This window comes from Notothenia rossii (assembly GCF_949606895.1).
Source record: "Notothenia rossii genome assembly, chromosome: 4".
Classification (NCBI taxonomy): domain Eukaryota; kingdom Metazoa; phylum Chordata; class Actinopteri; order Perciformes; family Nototheniidae; genus Notothenia; species Notothenia rossii.
The window spans coordinates 69457212-69472602 of NC_136902.1; positions in this window are offsets into that span (position 1 = coordinate 69457212).

The following is a 15391-nucleotide window of genomic DNA, read 5'->3' on the forward strand; positions in this document are numbered from 1 at the left end:
TTGGAAGGAATTCAGTTCTGTGATGTATTTGATGATATTTAAAGAATAGTCAGTTATCTCCTCTCTCATTGCCATACACTTTTGTTTTCTACTTGGCAGTGTACAGAGAATGTGCTGACGAATTTCCGTTTTATTAACAAGGTCTGGTAATAACATGAATGCCCGGTATATATTTGTATCGTTTATTATAATACATTCTCCATTTATGTGCCTGAGCTTTGGACATGTGGTAAGCACACCTTTAGTCAACCTAAATATAACACTGATAACCAACTAATTAAAAATAATGTTTCTTTACAGTTAATGGTTTGATCTTTTATTTTATGATGACCCTGGGTCAGTGTGTTAATCACAGCAGAGAACATCCTTCCAAAGTAACTTTCATGTTTATATTGTGGTGCTTTGCACCAGCCAATGTGATTCAGGGAAGGATGCATAGCCCCTTTGTGGCATGGATAAAGTCTAAAAAACAGAACTTTCTGGCCCTAATGAGGCCAGTCTCACAGCATATGAGTATGAGCGTCCTTGATCTGTGAACACATCACACTTCATTGTGATCGTGCGCATCAGAGTGGAGAAATGCTTAAAAGGAGTCAAAGCACTGGAGCCAAGTCGCCTGCTTGATATGCTTGTTATGGCTGGGGTAAAGAAGTAATCCTTATCATCCAGACTGTGAGGGATGGTAACTCAATGTTTTCATCGCATAATTCTGTATGTCATTACGTCAATAATCAATTTACAATTGTTATTTTCTTTGCAAACTGAAACAACAATGTAACCATCATTTTGCAAGTAATGGTAAGTTTAAATATGAAACGGTATCCTTGATTTAGTTATGACAGATTAATGAGGATAACGAGATGATGTTCTTTGTCGTCAGGTTACAGTATGTTGTTCTGCCATTATCATGCATTTATTCAGTACCAGGTGTTCTGCCATTTCTTTTTCAGCGAGGAACTCAAATGCGAATAGCATTTTTCTCTCTTGGAGCCTGGCTCATTAAAACATCACTTTGTTAAATTGGAGAGCCACCAGACAGGCCGATGGCTCTGGTGAAGGCCTGCGTGACCTGCCATGTGTAGGCAGTTTGCTTCGATAAATAGCTTGTTGAAGTGTTTTATATCCTTTTGAAATGCAGCTCTAATTTCCATCTCCAGAGCATAGTGATGTGGTTTAACCCTATGGGTTTAACGCCCACAGAGGAACACTGAGTATTTACCTGTGAAGGCTCAAATCCACTTTTCAGATGAATCTGTTATTACAAAAATCAGGCATATACTTATGGTGTTCATATTATTGAAAAATAAAATGTCTTAATACAATAGTCAACAAGAACTCTCAAGCTTCATCTTATTTTTCATATAATAGCAATTTGGATCTCAATATGGCATAATATTGAAATGCTTATCTGAAAATGATTCTGATTATAGAGCAACCTTTAGTTTTTCATTATATTTTTTGGTCTAGCTTATTTGTATCTCACAACCTCACAGTAATTGGTACATGCAACAATTGAAATGTCAGAAAAAGGAAATTGACAATTGCCTCTATATAATAAAGACATGCACAGATTACAGGGCTGAAAATAGGCTTGTCAAGGTGAATGACACCTCATATTTCTATAATTCACATCGAATAAGCACCTGCAGCTCTACTGGAAATTAAGACAGGCTCCCTCAGACACTATTTTTGTGAAATTTAAATATGTTTACTTTTCCAATTTCCCAAACATATCACAACAAGTTAAATTATTCAAGTGTGTGCCTACATTTAAATCATATTAAAACCCCAAATATTATTTTGCTGTACAGTAAGGCAATCACATTTGTGTTTGGCGTCCACAAACAAAGTGAACATCTAAATGTGCCGAAACGTTTTATTTGTTTGATAGCTTTTCAATATTGATTGTTTAAATGCTAATCGGGAACCACAGCTTTTCAGCAAATGCACAGATCTGGAGTGACACCACAATCTGTGCTGTATGGCTGGCACATCAGCAGGCTGTCAGTCAGCCTGTCAGCAGTGCAACAGTGCCATCTATGGTGGTGCAGCAAATGAATCTGGTCATCCATGACATAGTGATGACTTGATTGGACTGCACTCAGTTCCCAAGTCATTACCATGCCAATGAAGAATGGTTTGTCCATATTAGTAAAAATGAGTGTTTTTATGCCCGACAAAACCTAATGACATAGAGAGGTGTATGTAATGTGCTGGAACCCCATTATGCCTTGGCAACACATCTTAATAATCTCTGGACATTTCCCCCATCTTTGCAAAAAGGACGTTCACCCTCACCACCCTTTATAAAAGGCTGCTATTAACCCCCAGATTAGAGTGGCCATGAGCTCTTTTTATCCCTGGACATTGTATAGGAAATGTGATATGCTGTGTTGAGATTGGAGGTAACTACAAGTAGTAATGGAGCATTCACTTTTGCAATTTACATGGTGTGATAGGTAAAGAGACCAGACCATCATTGTCATTCACTTATTTTCAAGGTCACATTGTACTTCCGTGAAATTGTGGTTGGTGAAATTAAGAATACCCACGCTTGTGGAGGGGAAGAAATTGCTGTTACGCCCTTGCACACTAAAGCTAGTCAAACGATGCTCCCATTGGGGAAATGTATTCTTAATTAAAACAAAGTGACATAGTTATGTAATTAAATTCATAATAATAATAAATTCATTAATTATAAAGTTCACACGGGAAGGTCTCACTGGTAAATTACCCAAACATGGATGAGATTAACAAGATCTGACATCGAAAAAATAGGCAAGAGGTACTGCAACTCTATCACGGAATATTCCTTCCTGGAGTTTTGGCTTATAAAGTTTTGAGGGGATATTACTAATTCAGTTATAGAATGCGAAAAACCCTCATCAGGTAAATGAAACAATTCATATGAAATTATTAAACCTTTAAAGGCATAATTCCTAATCTTTTCCTGACAGTCAAGAGATAGAACATAATTTGAAATCCATATAAAATTCATTGTATAAAGCCCCTCCTCACACCTCAAATCCCAGTTTTCAAGTCCAATTTGAGCTTTAATCAGAAATTGCTATGCCTCCATAACCTAGTAATCATCAGTGAAGAACAAAAAGCAATTATTAACCATTCATACACAGAGCCTTTTAAAAATAATTTGACATTGATTACACAAGAAAAATGGAAAATGCTTATTTGATTTAACATCCTTCATTATCACACGTTCTGGCATGCAGTCAAATGAACAAGGAGGAGACAAGAGCAGGATTTGTATGCCATTTGTCAAAGCTTATTTACCTTTACATGTGGGGTCACATATGCACTCAATTTAGGATCGTAATGAAAGCAAAACAAATAATTTCAGCATTGGGCTTATAATGGAATTTCAGGGCCATTTGGGAGTGTTGGCAACCTCATGACAGCATAAAACAAATACTTGACCAAATAATGGGTAAGCTCTAATTCAGTCCCACAACATACTGAAATTCAACCCAGATATTGCTTCCAGTGGGGGAAAGAAGTCCATTAGGCTGCAGCAGATGTATTTCAGCAGTTTGGAAACCTCACCAAAGACATCTTTATAAGCATACATTTTTGCAGTGCATGCTTTTTTACCAAATGACCTTCCCTTCACACTGAGTCCATACTGAGCAGCAGCTTTTACAATCATATTCATGAGGCCTGCTTTATGGCACTCGTAAGGCCACCTTCATCCAGGAGCATAATATGTTTGTGTGAGGGATATAAAGCACATAATGTGCAATAAAATATGTCCTTTAATGAACTTTTATAGTAAGATTGAAGCGCCCACACTGCCATAAGTATGGGTCACATAAAAAATGGCTAATGGCAACTTCCTTCACAGCTGCTATTAGGGAAAGTGGTCTGTCTGGTCTTCACCTCTTCACTGTTTTCCATTTGAATAACTACAAACCCAAATACACTGCTTGTCAAGGATCATGCAGTCCAAGATCCAATGAATGCTTATTTAAGAACATGCTACTCTGAAGGTTAGGGTTATTCTCAATATGTTTGACTTTTACCAAAGGTCTACCCTCATGGCTTTAAACATTGAGATAGTAAAATACCAAATTATTAGAAGTTAATGAGTAAACTGGACAAAGAAATAACATCACAACATGTTTCAACTGTAACTCTATTTATAGTTTGTCTTGATTTTGATCGAGACCACCGTTATCAATTTAAACCTTAAAATCTGTTGCATGCCGTGAATCCGGCCGTCATATGATGGATGATAGTGGTGAAGGTGCTGAGAGGACTGGTGGACAGGGCAGACCCTTACACCTGAGCAGCCAGCGATGGCCTGGCCACATGCTGTTCGCATCATTACACAGCCTCAGCCTACCTCTGGAGCTGTCCTGATTGATGAGCTCCACCGGGCCAAACGGCCCGATGGAGGCGTTCCATCCAGACTATAGCCCAGCCCATCCATCCTGAATCTATAGTAGAGAGTTACGTTACTGTACATCGCGTCTGGGGCTAGGCTCCTCAGCCTTAATCCCACTCCCTGATTAAATAGGCTGCTGGGTGCAGTGAGGGCAGGATTCAATATGGTACGCTAACAAACACGGAAGTGGGGATGAATGCAACACAAAATGAATAAAACAGAAAATGTCAGTATTGTGATCATCACATGCACAATAGAATTCATTGTATCAGAGATAATGGGGTTTATGTGTTATTTGAGGATACAAGTGATTCACAATCCACTGGAAATAATGCCATTGACTTAAAACACTGTTTCAGCGATGAGGCAAAATGGTGGATTACAACTGTTTTTATAAAAAGAGGGATGTCATCTTGGAAGACTGATATGCTTATGTTTTTGGCCATAATAAGTCCTTTCATCATATCAAGACAATATTAGGCATCAACTTTATCAGATAGCATCATTCAAATCAAAATGTGTTAATACGCAACAGACATTAAGCTAGACATTCAGTTGGTTTAAATAGTTTCTGAATTAGATACTGATCTCAATGGCAGTTTTTGCCAAAATAAAAAATTACAATTGAATTCCTATCAGCAATTGATAACAAATTGTCTGCTCATCTTTTAACACAGAGGGAGGGACACAAATTGCCCACTGAAAGTCATTCCCTCAATGACATATTCCACATTTCTGACAGTGCACTACCAGCGCATGCATCAATATGCAGCTGGAGAGATCAGTTCAGTACATGACAATAACCAACATGCCATTTCTCCATCCACAGGGAAGGAATGGCTATAACAAATGAATGACTTTCCGTCTGCCCCTTTAGATGTTCTGCCATTGCAGCCAGATGCAGCAACCAGATGCACACAGCTTGTCTGCTACCTTGCCGCTTCAATAACTCTCATTACGGTAATTGTTGCTTAATGTTTTCATAATCTGCTGCTTACAGGAAACTGTATTCCTTTCTCTAATAACATGGCTGCATCCCCATGGTCCTATTCTTTTTTAAATCTGTATCTATTTTCATGCCAATAATGAATCGGGAACTGTCCCAGCTGGATGCTTTCCCTGATCGAAGAAAGTCCCGGGGAGATAGGTGCTGGTTTGAATGAGAGACAGAGCCATCAGAGATTTCACTCTTCTGATTTAATGAGTCACTCACATGCCATGTTGGCAGCGGCTCTCAGCATCTGGCACTCGGGTGGCCGTGCACATTCACAGAGTTTACTTACATTTCACCTCTGCCGTTACTCAGAATGAGTGATTGCCTACTTAGCCCTGCTCTATAGGGCGTTGCCATCCTGAAAACACACACATACACACACACACTAAGTATTTGATTGCAGTGATAATCTCAATATCACAAGGTATTAATTAACTATATTACGGCTTGCATAGAGCCAAAAAAACCCTTTATTTTTGTGTCAAGATTTGTGTCCATGCTGGAGGGTAAAATGGTGGGCAATTACTTTTAAACCTCTTTGCAGTGTGCTGGAAAGTACCCCCTTAACTGTTTCATTATAGCAATATATATTTGCTATGTTATGTATTATAAGTTATAATCTTTTTTTAATGGTTTAATTCAAGTCTATCAAAGGCATTGCAGTCAACAAGTGATAGTGCCTCATGACAGCCTTTCTTATTACCAAGGATAAAAACATAAATAGTGTGAGATTAAACAGTCACAGTAATTGTGTGTTTCTAATTAACTTCACCTGGCAGCTCTTCAGTGTGTGTACAATTAGTGAGAACTTGCCCGTTGAGTATTTTGTTCAGCACATCAACAATTTGTGTACATACAGCAGGGTACTGCAACGTGAAGTGTGTAGACATTTGTCACGTGTTCTGCGTTCAGAGCTGTTATGTGATGTAAGTCGTAGTTGCAACAAGTACAACATATATGCAGGATGAATCAATATTAACACGGTTGAACTTTGTCAAGTAAGTTTCCCCTCCGTTTAGGTCAGTGGCAATAGTTTTCCTTTCTAATCATTGCTTTCAAGCATCGACCAAAATGTTTTCTGAGGATGGCATTTCAATTCGCTGATAGTGTTTCCGAGAGACCCCTGAGTTTGCTATCAGCAATAATGATGACCGACCAATCCATCGGTGGGTCATTCATTCTCTCTAATTATCTCACATGTGCATTCTGCCTGGCCATGACATTTAGCAAGGGCTTTTTCAGTAAGTCACAGGGTGGGCTGAGATGCCATTAGGTGATAAGGTTCATTTATTGTGGGGCTCTCATCAGCACATTTTCCTGCCTTAAGGCATAAAATACAATCCATACTGATTAGCATCAGTCCCATATCAGGAGAAACATAATAGCCGCACTATGAAGGTGAACCTTTGAGGGCGCAGTCTTTACTCAAGGCAGACAATTGCCACAGATTATTTGCAGTTAGTGGATTATCTCTCCAGCTTTGTGTCCTGTGTGTTGCTCACACAGGGGAGGCGGAGTTATTTTGTATTCTCACAATGTCAACGTAGAATTCTCTAATTAAATCATTAAGTAACGCCATGTCCTTCATACCTATGGTTTGTACCTTGATGTAATGTTGCTGTCAAGGTTTATTAATTGATATAAAGACAAATTAGAATCGAGCCGTTGTGTTTCGCCAGACTCAGTAATTGAAATGACCTGGCCCCCTGTTTGCCCTTGAGAATCAAGTCTTAAAGAATAGCGTAAAGTTTGTTTTTACCCAAATAAGCACTAACAATCTTCCTATCGTTTTTTATACAATATGCCTTTTCTTTCACTATGCTTAGTTGACTCTATCAGATGTGATAGTTTACAAGCTACAGTGACACAGTGTAATAATGACATGGATTATATAAGAGAAACCACCTCCAGCGGTTGTTAGTGGATGTAATGGTTAGGATAGCTAATTAGTTGGGTTGGTTGTCTTTGATTTATATAGTCTTTCCTATCATTCTTTAATCAGCTGAAAGCAATGATCCATGGGCAGACAAAACCCATTTAATTACAAAGCCTGTGATCGTGACGGAAATGCCAAGCTCTGAGATGGGAGTTTAGAACTCACATTACATTGTCACATTCTCTACAGTGATTATTCTCATAACTGAGTTGTAATTAGACATGTAACATCCTTTAAGGAGTTTAAAGACAACATGCTGGGGAATCATTACCTTAGGGCGGTACATCGAAGATTCAGACAACAAGTCATCTAGCTCCAGATGAGCAGTTGAGAATCTGAATAACACAAGCCACACACCTTACTAATGTAAAAATCTAATATGATCTTATATTCACTTAACTAGTAGACTTGTCGTTGATACATTTGAAAATGTACTGGTTGTGGTTTAATGTGGCGCAATATAGGCTGAAAAAGTGTGGGTTGTAATGTGCTTCAACATCAAATGCAGCTGGTTTACACTAAACACTGGCATTTAAACAAGTGGCATTTTCTAATGTTGCAAATCTGAGATCATTATGTGACCACAGACACACAACCAACAGAGAACCGGCTGCCTTGGAGGGTCTGAAAAGAGAAAGCAAGGAGAAGTCAGGAGGGACACAAGTTTGATCAGTGGCAAGCGAGAAGAAAAGAAAGAGAACATGAACTGTGGAGATATATTGAGAAAATCAATAAGCAAGAAAATAACTGCTATGAACAAGTTGTGACAGATGGACATGCACTCTCTCATCCAGACTCCACAAACACCATTCTCATGTTGTGCTGTTCTTTTGCCGCTATCCTTTTGGAAAACATAACCATTTGAGTACAATATGCCGGTTTGATTAAGGATTTGATTTTTAGAAGGCTGTGGAAGGAGAATTCATATTATCTTAGAAGAGCTGAATCTTTAGAAAATAACTCAAGTAAATGTTGGTTAGCCTACAATAAAGCTATTTGATCTGACACATATCTATAGATTTGCTAACTGGGAAACACAGCATGAACATGAGTTGTGCATTATATATGGGTAATCTATTAACAGCAACAACCATTGCACATGATACAACTTCTCGTGCTACAGCAGTGGTTCTCAAAGTGTGGGGCGTGACAGGGGGAGCCCGAGAGACCAGGAGGAAAAATTGTTATTTAAAATAAAAAATAAAAACTTTAAAAAAAATCATATTTTGAAAGATTATTGATTCGAAAATAATATGATACAGTAATATTACGTCGGGGTCTCTGTGTTTTATTAAAGCTCGGCTCTGTGTATGTGTGTGTGGAACGAGCCATTTTGTGTGTGTGTGCGCGAGCGAGAGAGAGAGAGAGAGAGAGAGAGCGCACCGCTACCGGAGATCGTTGTTGTTAGCTTCTGGTGCTAGCGAGCTACGCTAACGGATATAAGGAGTTTTTTCAACAACAAAGTGGAGGAGAGTCCTCTCCTGTCAGACGGAGAGGCTCAGTGAGCTAAAGGACTCTCTCAGTGTTATCTCAGTGGGTCTCAAACGTTTTGGTCACCATTAATGTAAACAATTATTTCCGAAGCACACGTTTATATGATCATTGTAGTTATAAAAAAATAAGAGAATAAATTAAAAACAGGTATGAAATACTATGTGACAGTAAAACAAGAATAAAGTTTAAAAGGGTGATTTGTAAAATATCCATAAAGAAAAAGTAAATCTGTTTAAAGTTCTGTTTCAAATGGGTGTTGAGAGATGTATCCATAGATCTCTTCATTTTGCTCTCAAAGTGCACCAGATTGATGCTTTTAACTTCAATATTTAAAAATCTTCCCGGGGGAGCTTGCCCCTGGACCCCCCTATGTGAGGTCCACAAACCACCTATAACAATAGCACTTTACCCCTGCTTACACCTATATGCCGTGAGCTGATTATCGAGCCTTCATTGTAACAGTCACACTGTGTATATGCGTGAGGAGTGTTGCAGTAGAAAATTCCACTGTAGCGACCGGTACATCAATGGGAAACCCTAAATGTTTGAGCACCCTCTATGAAACGTCAAGCTACCCCACAGCACCCCCAAAATAAATATCTGGCGCTGCCACTGGGCCTGACTATTTGTGTTGGGGGGGGCCCGACTTTTTTTTTCTCCAAAGGGGGGGCCTGACAGAAAAAGTTTGAGAACCACTGTGATACAGTTTGCAGCAGTTTCTGTGATTTTTGACAAATATTCAGCATGCCGTTTGTTCCTTTAATCATTGAAAAGAATACTTACTACATAAAAAAGAATGCTGAAATATACAAAGCATATTACCCTCCGCACTTAAAACAAAGCGTACAATCATAGTTAGGTCAAATATACCAGAAATATAAAAATGCCTACATAATGTAATGCAATGCAATACACGCTCACCTATGATCAATCATGTGATTGGTTGCTTTTTCAAGGTATCTGGGCCCCATATCCACAATTTGCATTCTCTATTAAGGGAGCTCTTTTCACATCTGCTTCATTAGGTTATCCGCAAAATATAAATCCATATGCTCTGATCGGTATACTGTAAGCTCCTCCAGGTGTTGAAGTCAAAGCCATACAAGCATGTTCTCACTGTGCAATTTCTGACAGCTATTCACACCTTAAATAACACATCATATTAGATTTTATTTGGAGCATACCACCCGGTTCATCCATGGAATAGATTAAAAAAGTATCCCAACCTTTGGAAATACTTAATCACTCATTCTTTTTGGTTTAAAGGCTAATTTCTTGATCAAGAAACAAATATTTTTCTTCCTTAGCATGTGACAGCTTGGTGTTGGTCGTGTGGGAATAAACAGAATTGTTTCCAATGTGTCAGTTACCATGGTGAATCAGACAATGACATCATCACCATCATGCCAAAGCATCTCTCATTCCCTGCAGCAGGAAGCAGCAGGGCATGGGAAGACCAGCAGACCACGAGTTCTCCCACTGCCTCTCTGCTGTGCCGAATACAAGGGCACCTCTGAGCAGAGGACAGCCTGCAGAAAGGAAAAACCGAACACACCTTTACATTTTCAAAAACCGATATTAGCAAGTGCTCACACTCCTTTTTGTTGGTTCTTCTGATGTAATGTTATATTAACATATTTCTATTTTGGCTATAATTTAGTGACCAATCAAAGACTGTTAAGCTTGCTACATTTTGATGCCACTGCTTCGAAATCAAGGAGAATGGGCTTGTCTCTATTTTCAAAGTCAAAGTCAACTTTAATGTCAATCTTACTCAGTCTGTGTTTACAGACAGAGAGAACGAAATGACGTTTCCAACAATCCCGAATGTAAAATTATACAGTATACAGATATGTATAAAAATATGTACAAAATAACAGTCACTTCAATATCAATATTGTACTATTGGTGTTTGAAGTGAACAAGACGAACTAGACGAACAAACGTTAAAAACACTCTAAAACACTAAAGACTCGGGAGACTAGGGGCCGCTGCTGCTGTCTGCGCCGCCATCTTTCTCATCATTGTTTCAAGAGTCAAAGGTTTTATTGTCATATGCGTAGAAATGGCTATGAAATTCTTATGACCCAAGCTCCTCCAACAATGCAACATATATAATACAATACAAAAATACAAATACATATTAAAAATAGTGCAAGAAGCCTATATACATGTAAACAGAATATGATACACGAACAGAATGTGAAATTAAATATTGTACATTAAGACAAAATTAAATATGGTTTATTGCGGTGATAACTATTTAGATAAAACAATGTGCACCAATGTCCAACAGTCAGACACAAAGAAACACATCAAGATGAGGCAGAAGAACCTTCGACACTGACAGTCGCATCAGCACCCTAGAATTCAATGCAGCCAATGGTAGAACCCAAGACCCCATGTGTAGAGTGGGGGCATGGCTACAATCACACACTGAACATCAAGCTATATTTATACTCGAGTCTACGCCCGTGCAAACACCTTTGATTGAATGAAACAAGTCCACTTCAGATGTTGTTTGAAGTTCTGCAAGAACCAAATGAAATTGCTAGCTGGAGTGGTAGCTGACGAGATATGTGAGGGAAAGATGGTTCACGGGGGGAAGTAGGTTCACTAAAAATAATAAACTCCAACACTTCAATAATACACTGCACAAAAACAGATGATATCTGCAAGAGGATTTCAGGATAGATTTATTTTCCCTCCCATTTAAGTAGCATTCTGAGACTCAGTTCCCTTGATCATTCATTTTCATCGGCAGAGTTGATGAAGCATTATTTGTTCAAGCTATTATTAGTTCACGCTTTCAGTTTCATCAGAAACTCCACAGCTATTTCATGATTATCTCAGGGATGACATCGAGATGATATTACAGAGTGAGTTCCCCACTAGCACATTGCCACAGCCTCTATGGTGAAGCAGAACCATATACAAATGCATTGCAGTGCATCTAATACAGGCTGCACAGCATGGGTATCACTGAGGGATTACATTCAGAGACATGCGGCTCATTAAACTGTAATGTCATATGTATCTGTAGAATACTTTGAACCAAAGAAAAGTGTCCAACTTTGACATTATCTTCACCTCCTGGAGCAGAGGTTTGTGGGAGAACATTGATGAGTCATTACTTTGATTTAAATCTGTGACAAAAGCCCCTTTCCTGTTATTACCTTTTCTAGGAATATGCAGGGGAATTGTCCTCTGTCTACTATAACTGTAATTTCTATCAATCATGATAGAGGGGGTGTCAAGTGGTGCAAGAGGGTATGAGAGAAAGAGATCAGGAACAGTCCTGGGAGGACAAAGCCTTGTTTATTTTTATTTTTATCTTATTTCTGTAATGCATTACATGTCAAACATCACCTGCAGTGAAAGGCATTCCAGGAATACAGTGTGTCTGTTGAATAAGGTGTTTTTGTTCAGGCAGCATTAATGCATGATCTCTTGAAATTTCATTAAAGTTAAGCGTGTTCATTTGCCCTGCCCCCTGCGTTTATCAGACAAAGAGTAATAGCGGCGTGTCCCATTACAGTTTTAAAATAGCCCTTAATTAAAATCGCCGCAATTCAATTAAGATGAGTTAAAGATTCATGTATGTTAATTACGAAATTAAACAGTAGGTAAGCATTGTGTGCAAAAAAAAAGAGGGAATATGAGAGAGAGAGAGAGAGAGAGAGAGAGAGAGAGAGAGAGAGAAGCCTCAAGTGCTGCTCTGCTATCACTGCCTGTACTTCGATTGTTTACCAGAGACATGAAATGTCACGATCACACCTACACAATAGGAGACTAGTCAATGTGCAAATATGGCATTATCACATTTTCAAGCGCCGACCTCAATAAATGATTCCCGGGTGTTATCATTAGGAAGATTTTCTTTTTATGAGGTTGACATTTTACCAATGTAATTACAATTTATCTCCAAATCATTATATACACTGGTGGTGGAAAGACAATGCTTAGTTTAGCCTAAAAAAGGCAATCTCATGCTAAGGCAGAACTGCTCATAGTGATTGCAGTGGAATATGTCTCCCATAACACCTTTGACTGTGTCTGCCAGGAAGCAGTCACCGCGAGCAGAGTTAATCCTTTACTTCAGTAATGTCAGCTTCTTAGTGTTCTTTTTTGAAGTTCACTAATCACTGCTACATGAATGGAACCTTTTGCTGCATCTCAGAGTTATGTCTGAATATATATATATATATTTATACGCATACCCAGTGAATGGTGACAGAAAAAAGCTAAGCTGTTATGAAAGGCAAGTGCAGGTGTTACACATGCAGTATGCCCCTAAAGTCCTGAAAAAGTGGCACAGGAAATGTTAACGAACCATTGGCCAATATGTGGTCTCCCACTGCAGATATATATTAATGGAAGTGACGAATGGTTGCATTTGACGGTAATGTTTGCTCTGTTATTACTTTTCTTGGAGTAGGAAGGGCCATAGATGATTTAAGAAAGCAAGAGGTTGTTTTTCTACCACATACTGAGAAATATCAGAACCTCTCAGCAGTAGTTATGAACTCCACAAAATAAAGTGGATGCTGAAGAATAGAAAACTGTCTCTAAATATGCGCGAATGAGGCCTGCTTAGAATTTCACATGACTAATTGCAGCAAGTGTTGTCTGCTTTTTCACAGCCTTGGTCAGAGCCATTGATTCTTACTTGCACAAACATCCCTCAGATAAAAGATCAATGAGTTGGGCTGACTAGACTAACATAATATGTCTAGCAGAAGGGTTGTATAGCTGAATATTATTCAACTATACAACCCTTCTGCCCCTCAGCACTCTCCCTGCTGCTACAGGATGGAGAGGGGGGGGGGGGGGGGGGGGCGGCAGGTTAACAAGGACCATGTATTCTGGTCATTTTGCCAACAATGGAAAAGGCCACAATCTCAAGTAACCTACTGAACCTAACCATAGTTTATGCCTTTCTGTCCATTGTGGATGTTCCTCATGTGTCTAAATGATTAGAATCTATGACTGCTGTAGAACTGTAAACTCAAAGACCTATTAGGTGAATGTCCTTAGGTCATATTATCGAATCAGCCTTATGACCAAATCTTCTTTTGTATCGTTGTGTCATTTTAAGATTGAACTCTACAGTATATAAAAAAGCTGTATGTTTTTTCTTGCAATTTGAAATTCATTTCACAAGCCCAAGGCTCTTCTTTCCATATTTGGATTATGATATACAAACATACAGCAGCAGACTATTTTGTCACTGTTTTGCAATCAATAGAAAGTCCCAGAGAAATTAATTAACAAGGTCAAAGCTGGGGTTGTTTCGAGTTCAGCCTTACCTGAGCAGAATTAAATAGCTAGTCAGAGTTCTCAGTGTGTCTATAGCTGGAGGTGCTGCGGACAAACATAACGGTGTTTGTAGGGCAGAGGAGCTGAAAGTGTGTGTTTGTACGCTAGTTGGAATTTTACGAGTTGTAATATCTCCCCTTTTTTCACTAATATAATCTTGAGAGCAATTTCTAGAAAAATCTTGATTCCTTAAAAGGTAATATAATCCGTCTTTGACATCATTTATAAAGTCTACATGCATGAATTATGACTTATTGAGATGAGCACTTAATGCAGTCTGTCAGAAGATCAAACTAAAAAGTAGCCTACATGTAAAGTCTGCTTCAACATTAATAATTCATGGACATTTGTAGCCGTATGATTTTAACTGGTATGTGATGGTTCAAAAGTGCAGTCATAGATAATGAACGTTCTGTAGTGTCAGCTGTATGTTCTTTGTTTATGGGCCTTTCCTAATCAGCATGTTCCGCGCTCCCTCCTGTAATATCGAAATTGAAGCAGCTTACATTGTGCCTTCCCCCTCCTTGGTAGAGAGAGGACGCTCGATGACCTTCTCATTGTGTTCACTATCATAATGTGATCTAAAAAGGTCACAGAGGACTACACTCATACTAATGATATTTGTCCTGATTGATAGCATTTGAGGTGTAGTTGCACACAAAGCAAGTGTGTTTTCAAGTAATATTCAACAAGGAAAGATAATCTTTTCCCCTAAAAAACGCTACTTGTATTTACATAAAATAATATAGGCTGTCATTTCATTGATTGAATAATGAGGTCAATTTTTATGTCAGAAATATGTTTTACATTTTTTTTGGGAGTGTATCACTTTGCCTACGGGTGAATGTCCCCTAAAACTTCCAACAGCCTAAAGTGAACCGGCTAATTCAGCATCATTTGTATGCAGATTTGCATGTCTGTGTTAATGTCAATAGAACACATTAATGCGCCCTCATGTTGAGGATCAGACGCTGTTGGTTTGAGATTTTGTTTGATTAAGCATTTGACAGATTTACTGGTTAGAGGTGAAGGTTTTTGATGACTCAATAATGTTGTTGCTGTGCATGTAAATAAATGTTATTCCTCATAGTCTTCTCTTTTTAGTATTCATCACACCTTGAACCTCTCTGGCTGGGCTGGGCTGCAAAGCCGTCCATCTCTTTATGTGACTCGCCCTTCATCCACAGAGTTTTCTTGGATGTTTTAATAACAGTTGGAACATTAGAAAGGTGAAAATGGTTTTCAT